A 22,120-nucleotide genomic window follows, 5' to 3' on the forward strand; every position below is an offset into this window, starting at 1 on the left:
AATTAGAAAATCGGTGGAGCAAGACCAACAAATATTTTGTAACTGATAAATTCTATGCACATTCAAAAAGATATTAATAATGAGGAAGCTCAGTTGGGAGAGCATAAGTTTGAAGATCTGAAGGTCTAGTGCTCGATCCACGCTCACCGCATGAACTTTGTGATATTTTCACGCTGGTCTCTCGCTCTTCATGTTAATGGGTTTGACCTATTCTCTTCTTACTGGTTATATATAATAGTTGTTATATATAATAGTTTCGTTATTAATCATGCAATCGATGGAGCAAGACCAACTTGCATTTTGTAAATGATAAATTCTATGCTCTTTCAAAAAGATTTCTGTAGCGGGAAAACTTAGTTGGAAGAGTGTCAGACTGAAGATCTTAAGGTCGCGTGTTAGATCTACGTTCACCGCATGAACTTTATAATTTTTTCAGGTTGGTCTCTCGCTCTCCCATTTAATTGATTTGGCATATACTCTTCTTACTGGTTATATATAATAGTCGTTATATATAATAGTTTCGCTATTAATCAGGGAATCGGTGGAGCAAGACTAACATGTATTTTGTAAATGATACATTTTATGCTCTTTCAAAAAGATATTAATAGCGGGGATGGCTCAGCTGGGAGAGTGTTAGACTGAAGATCTGAAGGCCGCATGTTCAATCCACGCTCACTGCATGAACTTTGTAATTTTTTCATGTTGGTCTCTCGCTCTCCTTGTTAATGGGTTAGACATATTCTCTTCTTACTGGTTATATATAATAGTTTCACTATTAATCAGGCAATCGGTGGAGCAAGACCAACTCGTATTTTGTAAATGATAAATTCTATGATCTTTCAAAAAGATATTAAAATCGGGAAAACTCAGTTGGGAGAGCGTTAGACTGAAGATCTTAAGGTCGCGCGCTCGATCCACGCTCACCGCATGAACTTTGTAATTTTTTCAAGTTGGTCTCTCGCTCTCCCTGTTAATGGATTTGGCCTATACTCTTGTTATTGGTTATATATAATAATCGTTATATAAAATAGTTTCGCTATCTATCAGGCAATTAGAAGAGCAAGACCAACTGATATTTTGTAACTAACAAATTCTATGCATATTCAAAAAGATATTAATAGCGGGGATAACTCAGTTGGGAGAGCGTTAGACTGAAGATCCAAAGGTCGCGTGTTCGATCCACGCTCACTGCATGAACTTTGTAATTTTTTCACGTTGGTCTCTCGCTCTCCCTGTTAATGGGTTAGACATATTCTCTTCTTACTGGTTATATATAATAATTGTTATATATAATAGTTTCGCTATTAATCAGGCAATCAGTGGAGCAAGACCAACTAGTATTTTGAAAATGATAAATTATATGATCTTTCAAAAAAATATTAATATCGGGGAAACTTAGTTGGGAGAGCGTCAGACTGAAGATATTAATGTCGTGCGTTCGATCTACGTTCACCGCATAAACTTTGTAATTTTTTCACGTTGGTCTCTCGCTCTCCCTGTTAATGGATTTGACCTATACTCTTCTTACTGGTTATATATAATAATCGTTATATATAATAGTTTCGTTATCAATCAAGAAATTGGTAGAGCAATACCAAATGATATTTTGTAACTGACAAATTCCTTACATATTCAGAAAGATATTGTTAGCCGGGATAGCTCAGTTGGGAGAGCGTCAGATTGACGATCTAAAGGTCGCGTGTTCGATCCACGCTCACTGTATAAACTTTGTATTTTTTTCACGTTGGTCTCTCGCTCTCCCTGTTAATGGGGTTGACCTATTCTTTTCATATTGGTTATATATAATAGTTGTTATATATAATAGTTTCGCTATTAATTAGGCAATCGATGGAGCAAGACCAACTCGTATTTTGTAAATGATAAATTGTATGCTCTTTCAAAAAGATATTAGTAGTGGGAAAACTAAGTTGGGAGAGCGTCAGACTGAAGATCTTAAGGTCGCGTGTTCGATCCACGCTCACCGTATGAACTTTGTAATTTTTTCACGTTAGTCTCTCGCTCTCCCTGTTAATGGATTTGGCCTATTCTCTTTTTACTGGTTATATATAATAGTCGTTATATATAATAGTTCTGCTATTAATCAGAAAATCGGTGGAGCAAGACCAACAAATATTTTGTAATTGATAAATTCTATGCACATTCAAAAAGATATTAATAGTGAGGAAGCTCAGTTGGGAGAGCATAAGTTTGAAGATCTGAAGGTCTAGTGCTCGATCCACGCTCACCGCATGAACTTTGTGATTTTTTCACGCTGGTCTCTCGCTCTTCATGTTAATGGGTTTGACCTATTCTCTTCTTACTGGTTATATATAATAGTTGTTATATATAATAGTTTCGTTATTAATCATGCAATCGATGGAGCAAGACCAACTTGCATTTTGTAAATGATAAATTCTATGCTCTTTCAAAAAGATATTAGTAGCGGGAAAACTCAGTTGGGAGAGCGTCAGACTGAAGATCTTAAGGTCGCGTGTTCGATCTACACACACTGCATGAACTTTGTAATATTTTCAGGTTGGTCTCTCGCTCTCCCTGTTAATTGATTTGGCATATACTCTTCTTCCTAGTTATATATAACAGTCGTTATATATAATAGTTCCGCTATTAATCAAAAAATTGGTGGAGCAAGACCAACTGATATATATAATGGTTTTGATATTAATCAGGCAATCAATGGAGAAAGTCCAACAGGTATTTTGTAAATGATAAATTCTGTGCTCTTTCAAAAAGATATTAATAGCGGGGAAAACTCAGTTCGGAGAGCGTCAGACTGAAGATCTGAAGGTCACGTGTTCATTCTACGCTCACCGCATGAGCTTTGTGCTTTTTTCACGTTGGTCTTTCGCTCTCTCTGTTAATGGAATTGGTCTATTCTCTTATTACTAGTTATATATAATAGTCGTTATATATAATATTTCCGCTATTAATCAGACAATCGATGGAGCAAGACTAGCTGACATTTTTTAAATGATAAATTCTATACTCTTTCAAAAAGATATTAGTAGCAGGGATAGCTTAGTTGGGAGAGCGTCAGACTAAAGATCTTAAGGTCGCGTGTTCAATCCACGCTCACTGCATGAGCTTTGTAATTTTTTCACGTTGGTCTCTCGCTCTCCTTGTTAATGGATTTGGCATATACTCTTCTTACTGGTTATATATAATAATCGTTATATATAGTAGTTTCGCTATCAATCAGGGAATTAGTAGAGCTAGACCAACTTATATTTTGTAACTGACAAGTTCTATGCTTATTGAAACAGATATTAATAGTGGGGATAGCTCAGTTGGGAGAGCGTCAGACTGAATATTTGAAGGTCGCGTGTTCGAACCACTCTCACCGCATGAACTTTGAAATTTTTTCACGTTGGTCTCTCGCTCTCCCTGTTAATGGGTTTGACCTATTCTCTTCTTACAGGTTATATATAATAGTTGTTATATATAATAGTTTCGCTATTAATCAGGCAATCGATGGAGCAAGACCAACACGTATTTTGTAAATGATAAATTTTATGCTCTTTCAAAAAGATATTAATAGCAGAGATAACTAAGTTGGAAGAGATTTAGACTGAAGATTTGAAGGTCGTGTGTTTGATCCACGCTCACCGCATGAACTTTGTAATTTTTTCACGTTGGTCTCTCGCTCTCCTTGTTAACGGTTTAGGCCTATTCTCTTCTTACACGTTATATATAATAGTTTCACTATTAATCAGGCAATCGGTAGAGTAAGACCAACTGGTATTTCGTAAATGATAAATTATATTCTCTTTAAAAAAGACATAAATAGTGGGGAAAACTCAGTTAGGAGAGTGTCAGACTGAAGATCTGAAGGTCGCGTGTTCGATCTATGCTCATCGCATGAGCTTTGTAATTTATTCACGTTGGTCTATCGCTCTCTCTGTTAATGGAATTGGCTTATACTCTTCTTACTCGTTATGTATAATAGTTCCGCTAGTAATCAGACAATCGGTGGAGCAAGGCCAGCTGGTATTTTTTAATTGATAAATTTTATGCTCTTTCAAAAAGATATTAATAGTGGGGGTAGCTTAGTTGGAAGAGTGTCAAACTGAAGATCTGAAGGTCGTGTGTTCGATCCACGCTCACCGCATGAACTTTGTAATTTTTTCAAGTTGGTCTCTCGCTCTCCCTGTCAATGGGTTTGACCTATTATTTTCTTACTGGTTATATATAATTGTTGTTATATATAATAGTTTCCCTATTAATCAGGCAATCGATGGAGCAAGACCAACTCATATTTTGTAAATGATAAATTATATCCTCATTCAAAAAGATTTTAGTAGCGGGAAAACTCAGTTGGGAGAGCGTCAGACTGAAGATCTTAAGGTCGCGTGTTAGATCTACGTTCACCGCATGAACTTTATAATTTTTTCAGGTAGGTCTCTCGCTCTCCCTGTTAATTGATTTGGCATATACTCTTCTTACTGGTTATATATAATAGTCTTTACATATAATAGTTTCGCTATTAATCAGGGAATTGGTGGAGCAAGACCAACATGTATTTTTGTAAATGATAAATTTTATGCTCTTTCAAAAAGATATTAATTGCGGGGATGGCTCAGTTAGGAGAGTGTTAGACTGAAGATCTAAAGGTCGCATGTTCGATCCACGCTCACTGCATGAATTTTGTAATTTTTTCACGTTGGTCTCTCGCTCTCCTTGTTAATGGGTTAGACATATTCTCTTCTTACTGGTTATATATAATAGTTGTTATATATAATAGTTTCGGTATTAATCAGGCAATCGGTGGAGCAAGACCAACTCGTATTTTGTAAATGATAAATTCTATGAACTTTCAAAAAGATCTTAAGGTCGCGTGTTCGATTTACGCTTACACATGAACTTTGTAATTTTTTCAGGTTGGTCTCTCGCTCTCCCTGTTAATTGATTTGGCCTATACTCTTCTTACTGGTTATATATAATAGTCGTTATATATAATAGTTCAGCTATTAATCATAAAATCGGTGGAGCAAGACCAACTGATATTTTGTAACTGATAAATTCTATGTACATTCAAAAAGATATTAATATCGGGGATAGCTCAGTTGGGAGAGCGTCAGACTGAAGAACTTAAGGTCTTGTGTTCGATACATGCTCACCGCATGAACTTTGTAATTTTTCATGTTGGTCTCTCGCTCTCCCTGTTAATGGGTTTGACCTATTCTCTTCTTACTGGTTATATATAATAATTGTTATATATAATAGTTTCGCTATTAATCAGGCAATCGGTGGAGCAAGACCAACTCTTATTTTGAAAATGATAAATTATATGATCTTTCAAAAAGATATTAATATCAGGGAAACTCAGTTGGGAGAGCGTCAGACTGAAGATATTAATGTCGCGCGTTCGATCTACGTTCACCGCATGAACTTTGTAATTTTTTCACGTTGGTCTCTCGCTCTCCCTGTTAATGGATTTGGCCTATACTCTTCTTTCTGGTTATATATAATAATCGTTATATATAATAGTTTTGCTATCAATCAAGAAATTGGTAGAGCAATACCATCTGATATTTTGTAACTGACAAATTCTATACATATTCAGAAAGATATTATTAGTGGGGATAACTCAGTTGGGAGAGCGTCATACTGAAGATCTGAAGGTCGCGTGTTCAATCCACGCTCACCGTATAAAGTTTGTAATTTTTTACGTTGGTCTCTCGCTCTCCCTGTTAATGGGTATGACCTATACTTTCCTTAATGGTTATATATAATAGTTGTTATATATAATAGTTTCGCTATTAATCAGGCAATCGATGGAGCAAGCCCAACTCGTATTTTGTAATTGATAAATTCTATGCTCTTTCAAAAAGATATTAGTAGCGGGAAAACTCAGTTGGGAGAGCGTCAGACTGAAGATCTTAAGGTCGCGTGTTCGATCCACGTTCACTGTATGAACTTTGTAATTTTTTCACGTTGGTCTCTCGCTCTCCCTGTTAATGGGTTTGACCTATACTTTCCTTAATGGTTATATATAATAGTTGTTATATATAATAGTTTCGCTATTAATCAGGCAATCGATGGAGCAAGCCCAACTCGTATTTTGTAATTGATAAATTCTATGCTCTTTCAAAAAGATATTAGTAGCGGGAAAACTCAGTTGGGAGAGCGTTAGACTGAAGATCTTAAGGTCGCGTGTTCGATCCACGTTCACTGTATGAACTTTGTAATTTTTTCACGTTGGTCTCTCGCTCTCCCTGTTAATGGATTTGGCCTATTTTCTTTTTACTGGTTATATATAATAGTCGTTATATATAATAGTTCTGCTATTAATCAGAAAATCGGTGGAGCAAGACCAACAGATATTTTGTAACTGATAAATTCTATGCACATTCAAAAAGATATTAATAGTGGGGAAGCTCAGTTGGGAGAGCATCAGTTTGAAGATATGAAGGTCTCGTGTTCGATCCACGCTTACCGCATGAACTTTGTAATTTTTTCACGTTGGTCTCTCGCTCTTCCTGTTAATGGGTTTGACCTATTCTCTTCTTACTGGTTATATATAATAGTTGTTATATATAATAGTTTCGTTATTAATCAGGCGATGGAGCAAGTCCAACTTGCATTTTGTAAATGATAAATTCTTTGATCTTTCAAAAAGATATTAGTAGCGGGAAAACTCAGTTGGGAGAGCGTCAGACTGAAGATCTTAAGGTCGCGTGTTCGATCTACACTCACCGCGTGAACTTTGTAATTTTTTCAGGTTGGTCTCTCGCTCTCCCTGTTAATTGATTTGGCCTATACTTTTCTTCCTAGTTATATATAACAGTCGTTATATATAATAGTTCCGCTATTAATCAGAAAATTGGTGGAGCAAGACCAACTGATATTTTGTAACTGATAAATTCTATGCACATTCAAAAATATAATAATAGTGGGGATAGCTCAGTTGGGAGAACGTCAGACTGAAGATCTGAAGGTCGTGTGTTCGATCCATGCTCATCGTATGAACTTTGTAATTTTTTCACGTTGGTCTCTCGCTCTCCTTGTTAATGGGTTTGACCTATTCTCTTCTTACTGGTTATATATAATAGTTGTTATATATAATAGTTTCGCTATTAATCATGCAATCGATGGAACCATACCAACTCATATTTTGTAAATGATAAATTCTATGCTCTTTCAAAAAGATATTAATATCGGGAAAATTCAGTTGAGAGAGCGTCAGACTGAAGATATTAAGGTCGCGCGTTCAATCTACGCTCACCGTATGAACTTTGTAATTTTTTCACGTTGGTCTCTCGCTCTCCCTATTAATGGATTTGGCCTATACTCTTCTTACTGGTTATATATAATAATCGTTATATATAATAGTTTCGCTATCAATCAGGAAATTGGTAGAGCAATACCAACTGATATTTTGTAACTGACAAATTCTATGCATATTAAAAAAGATATTAATAGCGGGGATAGCTCAGTTGGGAGAACGTCAGACTGAAGATCTGAAGGTCGCGTGTTTGATCCACGCTCACCGCATGAACTTTGTAATTTTTTCACGTTGGACTCATGCTCTCCCTATTAATGGGTTTGGCCTATTCTCTTCATATTGGTTATATATAATAGTTGTTATATATAATAGTTTTGATATTAATCAAGAAATTAGTGGAGCAAGTCCAATAGGTATTTTGTAAATGATAAATCATGTGCTCTTTCAAAAAGATATTAATAGCGGGGAAAACTCAGTTTGGAGAGCGTCAGACTGAAGATCTGAAGGTCACATGTTCAATCTACGCTCACCGCATGAGCTTTGTGCTTTTTTTCACGTTGGTATTTCGCTCTCTCTGTTAATGGAATTGGTCTATTCTCTTATTACTAGTTATATATAATAGTCGTTATATATAATAGTTCCGCTATTAATCAGGCAATCGATGGAGCAAGACTAGCTGACATTTTTTAAATGATAAATTCTATACTCTTTCAAAAAGATATTAATAGTAGGGATAGCTCAGTTGGGAGAGCGTCAGACTAATGATCTTAAGGTCGTGTGTTTGATCCACGCTTACCGCATGAGCTTTGTAATTTTTTCATGTTGGTCTCTCGCTCTCCCTGTTAAAGGATTTGGCCTATAGTCTTCTTACTGGTTATATATAATAATCATTATATATAATAGTTTCGCTATCAATCAGGCAATTGGTAGAGCAAGACCAACTGATATTTTGTAACTGACAAATACTATGCATATTAAAAAAGATATTAATAGCGGGGATAGCTCAGTTGGGAGAGCGTCAGACTGAAGATATGAAGGTCGCGTGTTTGATCCACGCTCACCGTATGAACTTTGTAATTTTTTCACGTTGGACTCTTGCTCTCCCTGTTAATGGGTTTGGCGTATTCTCTTTATATTGGTTATATATAATAGTTGTTATATATAATAGTTTCGATATTAATCAGACAATCGGTGGAGCAAGACCAACATGTATTTTGTAAATGATAAATTATGTGCTCTTTCAAAAAGATATTAATAGCGGGAAAAACTCAGTTCGGAGAGCGTCAGACTGAAGATCTGAAGGTCACGTGTTCAATCTACGCTCACCGCATGAGCTTCGTGCTTTTTTCACGTTGGTCTTTCGCTCTCTCTATTAATGGAATTGGTCTATTCTCTTATTACTAGTTATATATAATAGTCGTTATATATAATAGTTCCGCTATTAATCAGGCAATCGATGGAACAAGACTAGCTAACATTTTTTAAATGATAAATTATATACTCTTTCAAAAAGATATTAATAGTAGTGATAACTCAGTTGGGAGAGCGTCAGACTAAAGATTTTAAGGTCGCGTGTTCGATCCACGCTCACCGCATGAGCTTTATAATTTTTTCATGTTGGTCTCTCGCTCTTCCTGTTAATGGATTTGGCCTATACTCTTCTCACTGGTTATATATAATAGTCATTATATATAGTAGTTTCACTATTAAACAGGAAATCGATGGAGCAAGACCTACAAGTATTTTGTAACTGATAAATTCTATGCTCTTTCAAAAGGATATTAATAGCGAGGATAGCTCAGTTGGGAGCATGTCAAACTGAAGATATGAAGGTCACGTGTTCGATTCACGCTCACCGCATGAACTTTATAATTTTTTTACGTTGGTCTCTCGCTCTCCCTGTAAATGGATTTGGCCTATACTCTTCTTACGGGTTATATATAATAGTCGTTATATATAATAGTTTCACTATTAATCAGGCAATCGGTGGAGTAAGACCAGCTGGTATTTTTTAAATGATAAATTCAATGCATTTTCAAAAAGATATTAATAGCGGGGATAGCTTAGTTGGGAGTGCGTCAGACTGAAGATCTGAAGGTCGCGTGTTCGATCTATGATCGCCGTATGAAATTTGTAATTTTCTCACGTTGGTCTCTCACTCTCCCTATTAATGAAATATGCCTATTATGTTTTTACTGGTTATATATAATAGTCGTTATATATAATAGTTCCAGTAATTAATCAAGCAATCGGCAGAACAAGAGCAACTGGTATTTTTAAATGATAAATTTTATGATCTTCCAAAATGATATTACTAGCAGGAATAACTCAGTTGGGAGAGCCTCAGACTGAAGGTCTGAAGGTCGCGTATTCGATCCACGCTCACCGTATGAACTTCATAATTTTTTTCACGTTGGTCTCTCGCTCTCCCTGTTAATGGATTTGGCCTATACTATTCTTACTGGTTATATATAATAGTTCCGTTATTAATCAGGTAATCGGTGGAGCAATACCAGCTGGTATTTTTTAATTGATAAATTCTACGCTCTTTCAAAAATATATTAATTGTGGGGATAACTCAGTTGGGAGAGCGTCAAACTGAAGATCTGAAGGTCGCCTGTTCAATCCTCGCTCACTGCATGAACTTTGTAATTTTTTCACGTTGGTCTCTTCCTCTCACTGTTAATGGATTTGGTCTATTCACTTCTTACTGGTTATATATAATAGTCGTTATATATAATAGTTCCGCTATTAATTCAGAAATCGACGGAACAAGACCAACTATTATTTTGTAAATGATAAATTCTATGCTCTTTCAAAAAGATATTAATAGTGGGGATAGCTCAGTTGGGAGAGCGTCGGACTGAAGATCTTAAGGTCGCTTGTTTGTTCCACCCTCACCGCATAAACTTTGTAATTTTTTCATGTTGGTCTATCGCTCTCCCTGTTAATGGATTTGGCCTATACTCTTATAATAGTAGTTATATATAAAAGTTTCGCTATTAATCAGGTAATCGGTGGAGCAAGGTCAGCTGGTATTTTTTAAATGATAAATTATGTTCTCTTTCAAAAAGATATTAATAGCGGGGATAGCTCAGTTGGGAGAGCGTCAGACTGAAGATCTGAAGGTCGCGTGTTCGATCCACGCTCACCGCAAGAATTTTGGAATTTTTTCACGTTGGTCTCTCGCTCTCCCTGTTAATGGATTTGGTCTATTCACTTCTTACTAGTTATATATAATAGTCGTTATATATAATAGTTCCGCTATTAATTAGGAAATCGGCGGAACAAGACCAACTGGTATTTTGTAAATGATAAATTCTATGCTCTTTCAAAAAGATATTAATAGCGGGGATAGCTTAGTTGGTAGAGTGTCGGACTAAAGATCTTAAGGTAGCGTGTTCGATCCACGCTCACTGCATGAACTTTGTAATTTTTCACGTTGGTCTCTCGCTCTCCCTATTAATGGATTGACCTATTCTCTTCTTACTGGTTTATATATGATAGTCGTTCTATATAAAAGTTCCGCTATTAATCAGGTAATCGGTGGAGCAATATCAGCTGGTATTTTTTAAAAGATAATTTATGTGCTCTTTCAAAAAGATATTAATAGCGGGGATAACTCAGTTTGGAGAGCGTCAGACTGAAGATCTCAAGGTCGCGTGCGTGAACTTTGTAATTTTTTTCACGTTGGTGTCTCGCTCTCTCTGTTAATGGATTTTGTCTATTCTCGTCTTATTATATATAATAATCGTTATATATAATAGCTTCACTATTAATCAGGGAATCGGTGGAGCAAGACCAACTGGTATTTTATAACTGATAAATTCTATGCTCTTTCAAAAAGATATTAATAGTGGGGATAGCTTAGTTGGGAGAGCGTCAGATTAATGATCTAAAGGTTGTGTGTTTGATCCATTCTCACCGCGTGAACTTTGTAATTTTTTCACGTTAGTCTCTCGCTCTCCCTGCTAATGGATTTGGCCTATTCTCTTCTTAGTGGTTATATATAATAGTCGTTAAATATAATAGTTCTGCTATTAATCATAAAATCAGCGGAACAAGACCAACTGGTATTTTGTAAATGATAAATTCTATTCTCCTTCAAAAAGATATTAATAGCGGGGAAAACTAAGTTAAGCGAGCGTCAGATTGAAGATCTGAAGGTCACGTGTTTGATCCACGATCACTGCATGAACTTTGTAATTTTTCACGTTGGTATCTCGCTCTCCCTGTTAATGGAATTGACCTATTCTCTTCTTACTGGTTATATATGATAGTCGTTATATATAAAAGTTCCGCTATTAATCAGGTAATCGGTGGAGCAAGATCAGCTGGTATTTTTTAAATGATAAATTCTATGCTCTTTCAAAAAGATATTAATAGTAGGGATAGCTCAGTTGGGAGAGCATCAGACTGAAGATCTGAATGTCGCATGTTTGATCCACGCTCACCAGAAGAATTTTGTAATTTATTCATGTTGGTCTCTCGCTCTCCCTGTTAATGGATTTGGCCTATACTATTCTTACTGGTTATATATAATAGTTTCGCTATTAATCAGGTAATTGGTGGAGTAAGACCAACTGGTATTTTGTAACTGATAAATTCTATTATCTTTTATAAAGATACTAATAGCAGGGATAGATCAGTTGGGAGAGCATCAGACTGAAGATCTGAAGGTCGTGTGTACGATTCACGCTCACCGCATGAAATTTATAATTTTTTCACGTTGGTCTCTCGCTCTCTCTATTAATGGAATATGCCTATTCTATTCTTACTGGTTTTATAAAATAGTCGTTGTATATAATAGTTCCACTATTAATCAGGCAATCGGTGGAGCAAAAACAGCTGGTATTTTGTAACTGATAAATTCTATGCTCTTTCAAAAAGATATTAATAGCAGGAATAGCTCAGTTGGGAGAGCGTCAGATTGAAGATTTAATGAGCGCGTGTTCAATCTACACTCACCGTATGAACTTTGTAATTTTTTCACGTTGGTCTCTTGCTCTCCCTGTTGATAGATTTAACCTATACGCTTCTTATGGGTTATATATAATAGTCGTTATATATAATAGTTTCGCTATTAATCAGGCAATCGGTGGAGAAAGACCAACAGGTATTCTGTAACTGATAAATTCTATGCTCTTTCAAAAAGATATTAATGGCGGGGATAACTCAGTTGGGAGAGCGTCAGACTAAAGATCTGAAGGTCGCGTGTTCAATCCACGCTCACCGCATGAGCTTTGTAATTTTTTCACGTAGGTCTCTCGCTCTCCCTGTTAATGGATTTGGCCTATACTTTTCTTACCAATTATATATAATAGTCGTTATATATAATAGTTTCGCTATTAATCAGGCAATCAGTGGAGCAAGACCAACTGATATTTTGTAATTGATAAATTCTATACTTTTTCAAAAAGATATTAATAGCAGGGATTGCTCAGTTGGGAGAGTGCTAGACTGAAGATTTGAAGGTCACGTGTTTGATCCACGCTTACCGCATGAGCTTTGTAATTTTTTCATGTTGGTCTCTCGCTCTCCCTGTTAATGGAATTGGCCTATTCTCTTATTACTGGTTATATATAATAGTCGTTATATATAATAGTTCTGCTATTAATCAGGCAATCGATGGAGCAAGACCAGTTGGTATTTTTTAAATTATAAATTCTATGCCCTTTCAAAAATATATTAATAATATGGATAGCTCAGATGAGAGAGCGTTAGACTGAAGATCTGAAGGTCGCGTGTTCGATCCACACTCATAGCAGGAACTTTGTAATTTTTTCACGTTGGTCTCTCGCTCTCCCTGTTAATGGATTTGGCCTATACTCTTCTTACTTGTTATATATAATAGTCGTTATATATAATAGTTTCGCTATTAATCAGACAATCAGCGGAGCAAGACCAACATGTATTTTGTAAATGATAAATTCTATGCTCTTTCAAAAAGATATTAATATAGGGGATAGCTCAGTTGGGAGACCGTCAGACTGAAGATCTGAAGGTCGCGTGTTTGATTCACACTCACTGCATGAACTTTGTAATTTTTTAACGTTGGTCTCTCGCTCTCCCTGTTAATGGAATATGCCTATTCTGTTCTTACTGGTTATATATATAATAGTCGTTATATATAATAGCTCCACTATTAATCAAGCAATCGGCGGAGCAAGAGCAGCTGGTATTTTGTAAATGTTAAATTCTATGCTCTTTCAAAATGATATTAATAGCGGGGATGGCTCAGATGGGAGAGCGTCAGACTATATATTTAAAGGTCGCGTGTTCGATCCGTGCTAATCGCATGAACTTTGTAATTTTTCACGATGGTCTCTCGCTCTCCATGTTAATGGATTTGGCCTATTCTCTTCTTGTTATATATAATAGTCGTTATATATAATAGTTCCGCTATTAATCAGGTAATCGGCAGAGCAAGACCAACTGGTATTTTGTAAATGATAAATTCTATGCTCTTTCAAAAAGATATTAATAGCGGGGATAACTCAGTTGGGAGAGCGTCAGACTAAATATCTAAAAGTTGCGTGTTCGATCCGCACTCACCGCATGAACTTTGTAATTTTTTCATGTTGGTCTCTCGCTCTCCCTGTTAATGGATTTGGCCTATTCTCTTCTTAGTGGTTATATATAATAATCGTTATATATAATAGTTCTGCTATTAATCGTAGTTATATATAATAGTTCTATTAATCGTCGTTATATATAATAGTTTAATGATTTATTTTAACTAAAAAATAATTTAGGAATTTTAAAAAAAATAATTTAGTTTAAGCCTTTAAATAATAATGTTTCCTTCCGCCTTCTATTTTTTCACTTTAACCTGTGAGAGACCATAAAGAGGCGGAAGAAAATAGCCCATACCCACTAAGAGAGATAGAGCCCAACGAAAAAGAAAAAAATGTAAAATCTTGTAGTAAGCATGGATGAAACACGTGACTTTCAGATCTTCAATCTAACGAACTGAGCTATTCCCACATTTTTTCTGTTCATACATATCAAGATTTTTAAAAGAAGATCTGGATATATATACACGTATATTGATTTTAAGGAAAATAAATTTGTAAAAGAAGGCTGTAAATATATTTAAAATTATAAAAAAAAATCGGTATTACTAAAATACTTTCAATGGCCATATGAGATGGATTGGATATAAAATCTTTTATTATCTAAGGTTTGATCCCACTATTATTAATTTAGGTGTACAAATTGTAAATTTAAATATTTTTAATATTATAATATTACAAATGATAATAAAAACTTATTATAAAATGTATAAAGTTTAATATTGGATCACAGATCATATATATATTAAAATTTTAAAGCGTAGTTTCAAAGCGTTATATTATTAAGATTTATTAATTGATCGAATAATTAAAAATGTTTATATTCTTTTAATTTGTATGAGTTCAAGCGACATTTATTTTAAGAGTATAATACAATTTCATTTGATAAAGAAAATGTAATATCGTTGTGTAAAAATTGAATCTAAATTCAATAACTGAATTGGAATTTTTATCAAATTTAAAAATTAATTAGGAATTTTTTAAAGAAATTTTAGAATTTTTTATCAAATTTGGCCGACAGTAAAAATACACACTTGACTATATTATTTATAAATATTCTATTCGTTTGATTAAGTTCGACTTAATTTATAGTATGATACTTAGTATGTTCAGAAAAATAATACGATACATTGTCCTTACTCATGTAAATGGATTCTCCAAACCGTTCTACTCTAATCTATATATATATATATATATATATATATATATATATATATATATATATATATATATATATATATATATATATATATATATATTATAGTTCGAATAATCCTTAACACACTTTTTTTTTCCAAACACAGAACTATAAGATACATATCGATTGCAATTTTGGAGCAATAAACAATCGGATTATGATCTCTCTGGGCTTCAAATGTTAGCTGATATTGTCCAGCTTCACCACCAGCAGAGACGAGCAATAATGAATTTGCTGTCTGCAAATTGTAGTTGCATTTGCAAAGTTTATTTATAGACTTTTTTCTTGCCATGTCTTGCTTTTCTTCGAGCAAACTCTTGGATCTTACGGTCATGCTCTTTTAGCATCTGATCCATGTTGCCAGACGGCGCGAGCAACGGACCCGATACGTACATTTTGTTTCCCCTGGGGATGTGACCTTCACCATGCTGCACCAGTTTTCATTAGTTAGTAGAAGTTCATTCATATGAAACATGAATGCCGATTTTTAGTCCAGATAATAGAAGTCGAAAACATGTCAAGAAACTAACCGGACTCGATTCCCTATTGCAGGCTCTTCCATCTTCTGGCAGCGGGGATTCTGCTGTCTTCGGCGTATGATGTCTGATTTCCTGTTTTCTGGCCGACTCTAATCCGCTAAATGATCTGCGTGCCTTGCCTGCTTGGTTTACTGCTTCTAGAGTCGATGCCCCAGGTTTCTGTTTGTGGTTTTCCGAAGCCGAAGTTCTAGCCGCTACCAAGCCGGATAATTTCGATAAGTTGGCTTTGGAGGAGAACATAGGAAGATCATCATGTTCCTTCCCGGACTTCCTAAGCACAGTGCCATTGACCAACGGGCCTGAATGTGAAATTTTCTTTTTGTTGTGCTCCGGGAAATTTCCACAGTGCCATGGATCAGATCTTCTTATTGGTTATATATAATAGTTCCGCTATTAATCGGGCAATCGGCGGAGCAAGACCAGCTGATATTTTTTAAATGATAAATTATATGTCCTTTCAAAAATATATTAATAATGGGGATAACTCATATGAGAGAGCATTAGACTGAAGATCTGAAGGACGCGTGTTCGATCCACACTCATAGCATGAACTTTGTAATTTTTTCACGTTAGTCTCTCGCTCTCCCTGTTAATGGATTTGGCCTATACTCTTCTTACTTGTTATATATAATAGTCATTATATATAATAGTTTCGTTATTAATCAGACAATCGGCGGAGCAAGACCAACAGGTATTTTGTAAATGATAATTCTATGTTCTTTCAAAAAGATATTAATAGCAGGGATAGCTCAATTGGGAGAGCGTCAGACTGAAAATTTGAAAGTTGCGTGTTCGATTCACGCTTACTGCATGAACTTTATAATTTTTTCACATTGGTCTCTCGCTCTCCCTGCTAATGAAATATACCTATTATGTTATTACAGGTTTTATAAAATAGTCGTTATATATAATAGTTCCACTATTAATCAGACAATCGGCGGAGCAAGATCAGCTGGTATTTTGTAACTGATAAATTCTATGATCTTTCAAAAAAATATTACTAGCGGTGATAGCTCAGTTGGGAGAGCGTCAGACTGAAGATCTGAAGGTTGCGTGTTCGATCCATGCTCACCGTATGAACTTAGTAATTTTTCACGTTGGTCTCTCGCTCTCCCTGTTAATGGATTTGGCCTATACTCTTTTTATTGTTTATAAATAATAGTCGTTATATATAATAGTTCCGCTATTAATTAGGTAATCGGTGGAGCAACACCAACTGGTATTATTTAAATGATAAATTATGTGCTCTTTCGAAAAGATATTAATAGCAGGGATAGCTCAGTTGGGAGAGCGCCAGACTGAAGATCTGAAGGTCGCGTGTTTTTGATCCAAGCTCACCGCATGAACTTTGTAATTTTTTCACGTTGGTCTCTCGCTCTCCCTGTTAATGGATTTAGTTTATTCACTTCTTACTGGTTATATATAATAGTCGTTATATATAATAGTTCCGCTATTAATCAGGAAATCGGCGGAACAAAACCAACTGGAATTTTGTATATGATAAATTTTATGTTCTTTCAAAAAGATATTAATAGTGTGGATAGCTCAGTTGGGACATCATCGGACTAAAGATCTTAAGGTCGCGTGTTTGATCCACGCTCACTGCATGAATTTTGTAATTTTTCACGTTGGTCTCTCGTTCTCCCTGTTAATGGAATTGACATATTCTCTTCTTACTGGTTATATATGATAGTCGTTATATATAAAAGTTCCACTATTAATCAGGTAATCGGTGGAGCAAGATCAGCTGGTATTTTTTAAATGATAAATTATGTGCTCTTTCAAAAAGATATTGATAGCGGGGAAGGCTCAGTTGGGTGAGCGTTAGACTGAAGATCTGAAGGTCGTGTGTTCGACCCGTGCTCACCGGATGAACTTTGTAATTTTTCACGATGGTCTCTCGCTCTCCATGTTAATGGATTTGGCCTATTTTCTTCTTGTTATATATAATAGTCGTTATATATAATAGTTCCGCTATTAATCAGGTAATCGGCGGAGCAAGACCAGCTGGTATTTTGTAAATGATAAATTCTATGCTCTTTTAAAAATATATTAATAGTGGGGATAGCTAAGTTGATAGAGCGTCGGACTAAAGATCTTAAAGTCACGTGTTCGATCCACGCTCATTGCATGAACTTTGAAATTTTTCGCGTTGGTTTCTCGCTCTCCCTTTTAATGGAATTGACATATTCTCTTCTTACTGGTTATATATGATAGTCGTTATATATAAAAGTTCCGCTATTAATCAGGTAATCGGTGGAGCAAGATCAGCTGGTATTTTTTAAATGATAAATTATGTGCTCTTTCAAAAAGATATTAATAGCGGGGATAACTCAGTTTGGAAATCGTCAGACTGAAGATCTCAAGGTCGCGTGTTTGATCCATGCTCACCGAGTGAACTTTGTATTTTTTTCACGTTGGTCTCTCGCTCTCTCTGTTAATGGATTTGGTCTATTCTCGTCTTATTATATATAATAATCGTTATATATAATAGCTTCACTATTAATCGGGGAATCGGTATAGCAAGACCATCTGGTATTTTGTAAATGATAAATTCTATGCTCTTTCAAAAAGATATTAATAGCGGGGATAACTCCGCGTCAGACTGAAGATCTAAAGGTTGCGTGTTTTATCCGCGCTCACCGCATGAACTTTGTAATTTTTTTCACGTTGGTCTCTCGCTCTCCCTGTTAATGAATTTGGCCTATTCTCTTCTTAGTGGTTATATATAGTAGTCGTTATATATAATAGTTCTGCTATTAATCAGAAAATCGGCGGAATAAGACCAACTGGTATTATGTAAATGATAAATTCTATTCTCTTTCAAAAAGTTATTAATAGCGGGGAAAACTAAGTTAAGAGAGCGTCAGATTAAAGATCTGAAGGTCGCGTGTTCGATCTACGCTCACCGCATGAGCCCTATAATTTTTTCATGTTGGTCTCCTACTCTTTCTGTTAATGGAATTGGCCTATTCTCTTCTTACTAGTTATATATAATAGTCGTTATATATAATAGATCCGCTATTAATCAGGCAATCAGCGGAGTAAGACCAGTTGGTATTTTTTAAATGATAAATTCTATGCTCTTTCAAAAAGATATTAATAGCGGGGAATGCTCAGTTGGGAGAGCGTCAGAATGAAGATTTGACGGTCGCGTGATCGATCCACGCTCACCGAATGAATTTTGTAATCTTTTCACGTTGGTCTCTCGCTTTCCCTGTTAATGGATTTGGCATATACTCTTCTTACTGGTTATATATAACAGTCGTTATATATAATAGTTTCGCTATTAATCAGACAATCGGCGGAGCAAGACCAATAGGTATTTTGTAAATGATAAATTCTATGTTCTTTCAAAAAATATTAATAGCGTGGATAGATCAGTTGGGAGAGTGTCAGATTGAAGATCTGAAGGTTGTGTGTTTGATTCACGCTCACCGCATGAACTTTATAATTTTTTCACGTTGGTCTCTCGCTCTCCCTGTTAATGGAATATGCCTATTTTGTTCTTACTGGTTATATATAATAGTCGTTATATATAATAGCTCCACTATTAATCAGGCAATCGGCGAAGCAAGAACAGTTGGTATTTTGTAAATGTTAAATTCTATGCTCTTTCAAAATGATATTAATAACGGGGATGGCTCAGTTAGGAGAGCGTCAGACTATAGATTTGAAGGTCGAGTGTTCGATCCGTGCTAATCGCATGAGCTTTGTAATTTTTCACGATGGTCTCTCGCTCTCCCTGTAGATGGATTTGGCCTATTCTCTTCTTGTTATATATAATAGTCGTTATATATAATAGTTTCGCTATTAATCGGGCAATCGGCGGAGCAAGACCAGTTGGTATTTTTTAAATGATAAATTCTATACCCTTTCAAAAATATATTAATAATGGGGATAACTCATATGAGAGAGCATTAGACTGAAGATCTGAAGGTCGTGTGTTCAATCCTTGCTCATAGCATGAACTTTGTAATTTTTTCACGTTGGTCTCCCGCTCTCCCTGTTAATGGATTTGGCCTATACTCTTCTTACTTGTTATATATAATAGTCGTTATATATAATAGTTTCGCTATTAATCAGACAATCAGTGGAACAAGACCAACTGATATTTTGTAACTGATAAATTCTATGTTTTTTCAAAAAGATATTAATAGCGGGGATTGCTAAGTTGGGAGAACGTTACACTAAAGTTTTGAAGGTCACATGTTCGATCCACGCTTACCGCATGAGCTTTGTAATTTTTTCATGTTGGTCTCTCGCTCTCCCTGTTAATGGAATTGGCCTATTCTCTTCTTATTGGTTATATATAATAGTCGTTATATATAATAGTTCCGCTATTAATCGGGCAACCGGCGGAGCAAGACCAGCTGGTATTTTTTAAATGATAAATTATATTTCCTTTCAAAAATATATTAATAATGGGGATAACTCATATGAGAGAGCATTAGACTGAAGATCTGAAGGTCGCGTGTTCGATCCACACTCATAGCATGAACTTTGTAATTTTTTCACATTTGTCTCTCGCTCTCCCTGTTAATGGATTTGGCCTATACTCTTCTTACTTGTTATATATAATAGTCATTATATATAATAGTTTCATTGTTAATCAGACAATCGGCGGAGCAAGACCAACAGGTATTTTGTAAATGATAATTCTATGTTCTTTCAAAAAGATATTAATAGCGGGGATAACTCAGTTGGGAGAGCGTCAGACTGAAGATCTGAAGGTCACGTGTTCGATTCACGCTCACTGCATGAACTTTATAATTTTTTCACGTTGGTCTCTCGCTCTCCCTACTAATGAAATAAACCTATTCTAATATTACAGGTTTTATAAAATAGTCCTTATATATAATAGTTCCACTATTAATCAGACAATCGGCGGAGCAAGATCAGCTGGTATTTTGTAACTGATAAATTCTATGATCTTTCAAAAATATATTACTAGCGGTGATAGCTCAGTTGGGAGAGCGTCAGACTGAAGATCTGAAGGTCGCGTGTTCGATCCACGCTCACCGTATGAACTTTGTAATTTTTCACGTTGGTCTCTCGCTCTCCCTGTTAATGAATTTGGCCTATACTCTTTTTGCTGTTTATATATAATAGTTCCTCTATTAATCAGGTAATCGGTGGAGCAAGACCAACTGGTATTTTTTAAATGATAAATTATGTGCTCTTTCGAAAAGATATTAATAGCGGGGATAGCTCAGTTGGGAGAGCGTCAGACTGAAGATCTGAAGGTCGCGTGTTCGATTCACGCTCATCGCATGAACTTTATAATTTTTTCACACTGGTCTCTCGCTCTCCCAGTTAATGGAATATGCCTATTCTCTTCTACTGGTTATATAGAATAGTCGTTATATATAATAGTTCCGCTATTAATCAGGAAATCGGCGGAACAATAACAACTGGAATTTTGTATATGATAAATTCTATGCTCTTTCAAAAAGATATTAATAGTGGGGATAGCTCAGTTGGGAGAGCATCGCACTAAAGATCTTAAGGACGCGTGTTCGATCCACGATCATTGCATGAATTCTGTAATTTTTCACGTTGGTCTCTCGCTCTCCCTGTTATTGGAATTGACTTATTCTCTTCTTACTGGTTATATATGATAGTCTTTATATATAAAAGTTCCACTATTAATCAGGTAATCGGTGGAGCAAGATCAGCTGGTATTTTTTAAATGATAAATTCTGTGCTCTTTCAAAAAGATATTGATAGCGGGGAAGGCACAGTTGGGAGAGCGTTAGACTGAAGATCTGAAGGTTGTGTGTTCGACCCGTGCTCACCGCATGAACTTTGTAATTTTTCACGATGGTCTCTCGCTCTCCATGTTAATGGATTTGGCCTATTCTCTTCTTGTTATATATAATAGTCGTTATATATAACAGTTTCGCTATAAATTAGGTAATCGGCGGAGCAAGACTAGCTTTTATTTTGTAAATGATAAATTCTATGCTCTTTTAAAAATATATTAATAGTGGGGATAACTCAGTTGGTAGAGCGTCGGACTAAAGATCTTAAATTCGCGTGTTCGATCCACGCTCACTGCTTGAACTTTGAAATTTATCGCATTGGTTTCTCGCTCTCCCTTTTAATGGAATTGACCTATTCTCTTCTTACTGTTTATATATAAAAGTTATGCTATTAATCAGGTAATCGGTGGAGCAAGATCAACTGGTATTTTTGAAATGATAAATTATGTGCTCTTTCAAAAAGATATTAATAGCGGGGATAGCTCAGTTTGGAAAGCGTCAGACTGAAGATCTCAAGGTCGCGTGTTCGATCCATGCTCACCGAGTGAACTTTGTATTTTTTTCACGTTGGTCTCTCGCTCTCTCTGTTAATGGATTTGGTCTATTCTCGTCTTATTATACATAATAATCGTTATATATAATAGCTTCACTATTAATCGGGGAATCGGTATAGCAAGACCATCTGGTATTTTGTAAATGATAAATTCTATGCTCTTTCAAAAAGATATTAATAGCGGGGATAACTTAGTTGGGAGAGCGTCAGACTGAAGATCTAAAGGTTGCGTGTTTTATCCGCACTC

General features: G+C 35.5%; 16 non-coding genes and 1 pseudogene across 16 annotated transcripts; 16 read left to right on the forward strand and 1 right to left on the reverse strand.

Annotated features, from left to right (window-relative positions):
- LOC120178225 overlaps positions 1-15,795 on the reverse strand; it is a 36,595-nt pseudogene extending 20,800 nt beyond the window's left edge.
- Positions 608-680, forward strand: TRNAF-GAA. The gene has a single exon. It is a non-coding gene; the product is annotated as a tRNA-Phe (tRNA).
- TRNAF-GAA lies at positions 1,121-1,193 on the forward strand. Its single transcript has one exon. It is a non-coding gene; the product is annotated as a tRNA-Phe (tRNA).
- TRNAV-GAC lies at positions 1,650-1,722 on the forward strand. Its single transcript has one exon. It is a non-coding gene; the product is annotated as a tRNA-Val (tRNA).
- On the forward strand, positions 3,026-3,098 carry TRNAF-AAA. The gene has a single exon. It is a non-coding gene; the product is annotated as a tRNA-Phe (tRNA).
- Positions 4,054-4,126, forward strand: TRNAF-GAA. The gene has a single exon. It is a non-coding gene; the product is annotated as a tRNA-Phe (tRNA).
- Positions 4,584-4,656, forward strand: TRNAF-GAA. The gene has a single exon. It is a non-coding gene; the product is annotated as a tRNA-Phe (tRNA).
- Positions 7,440-7,512, forward strand: TRNAF-GAA. The gene has a single exon. It is a non-coding gene; the product is annotated as a tRNA-Phe (tRNA).
- TRNAF-GAA lies at positions 8,236-8,308 on the forward strand. Its single transcript has one exon. It is a non-coding gene; the product is annotated as a tRNA-Phe (tRNA).
- On the forward strand, positions 10,327-10,399 carry TRNAF-GAA. Its single transcript has one exon. It is a non-coding gene; the product is annotated as a tRNA-Phe (tRNA).
- On the forward strand, positions 10,592-10,664 carry TRNAF-AAA. The gene has a single exon. It is a non-coding gene; the product is annotated as a tRNA-Phe (tRNA).
- TRNAF-AAA lies at positions 12,408-12,480 on the forward strand. Its single transcript has one exon. It is a non-coding gene; the product is annotated as a tRNA-Phe (tRNA).
- Positions 15,796-16,293: 498 nt separating the features above from the next.
- Positions 16,294-16,366, forward strand: TRNAF-GAA. The gene has a single exon. It is a non-coding gene; the product is annotated as a tRNA-Phe (tRNA).
- A 192-nt stretch (positions 16,367-16,558) lies between these two features.
- On the forward strand, positions 16,559-16,631 carry TRNAF-GAA. The gene has a single exon. It is a non-coding gene; the product is annotated as a tRNA-Phe (tRNA).
- Positions 16,632-20,243: 3,612 nt separating this feature from the next.
- TRNAF-GAA lies at positions 20,244-20,316 on the forward strand. Its single transcript has one exon. It is a non-coding gene; the product is annotated as a tRNA-Phe (tRNA).
- A 192-nt stretch (positions 20,317-20,508) lies between these two features.
- Positions 20,509-20,581, forward strand: TRNAF-GAA. The gene has a single exon. It is a non-coding gene; the product is annotated as a tRNA-Phe (tRNA).
- Positions 20,582-20,756: 175 nt separating this feature from the next.
- On the forward strand, positions 20,757-20,829 carry TRNAF-GAA. Its single transcript has one exon. It is a non-coding gene; the product is annotated as a tRNA-Phe (tRNA).
- Positions 20,830-22,120: the final 1,291 nt, after the last annotated feature.

This window comes from Hibiscus syriacus, unplaced genomic scaffold, assembly GCF_006381635.1.
Source record: "Hibiscus syriacus cultivar Baekdansim isolate YM2019G1 unplaced genomic scaffold, ASM638163v2 tig00112344_pilon, whole genome shotgun sequence".
Lineage (NCBI taxonomy): Eukaryota > Viridiplantae > Streptophyta > Magnoliopsida > Malvales > Malvaceae > Hibiscus > Hibiscus syriacus.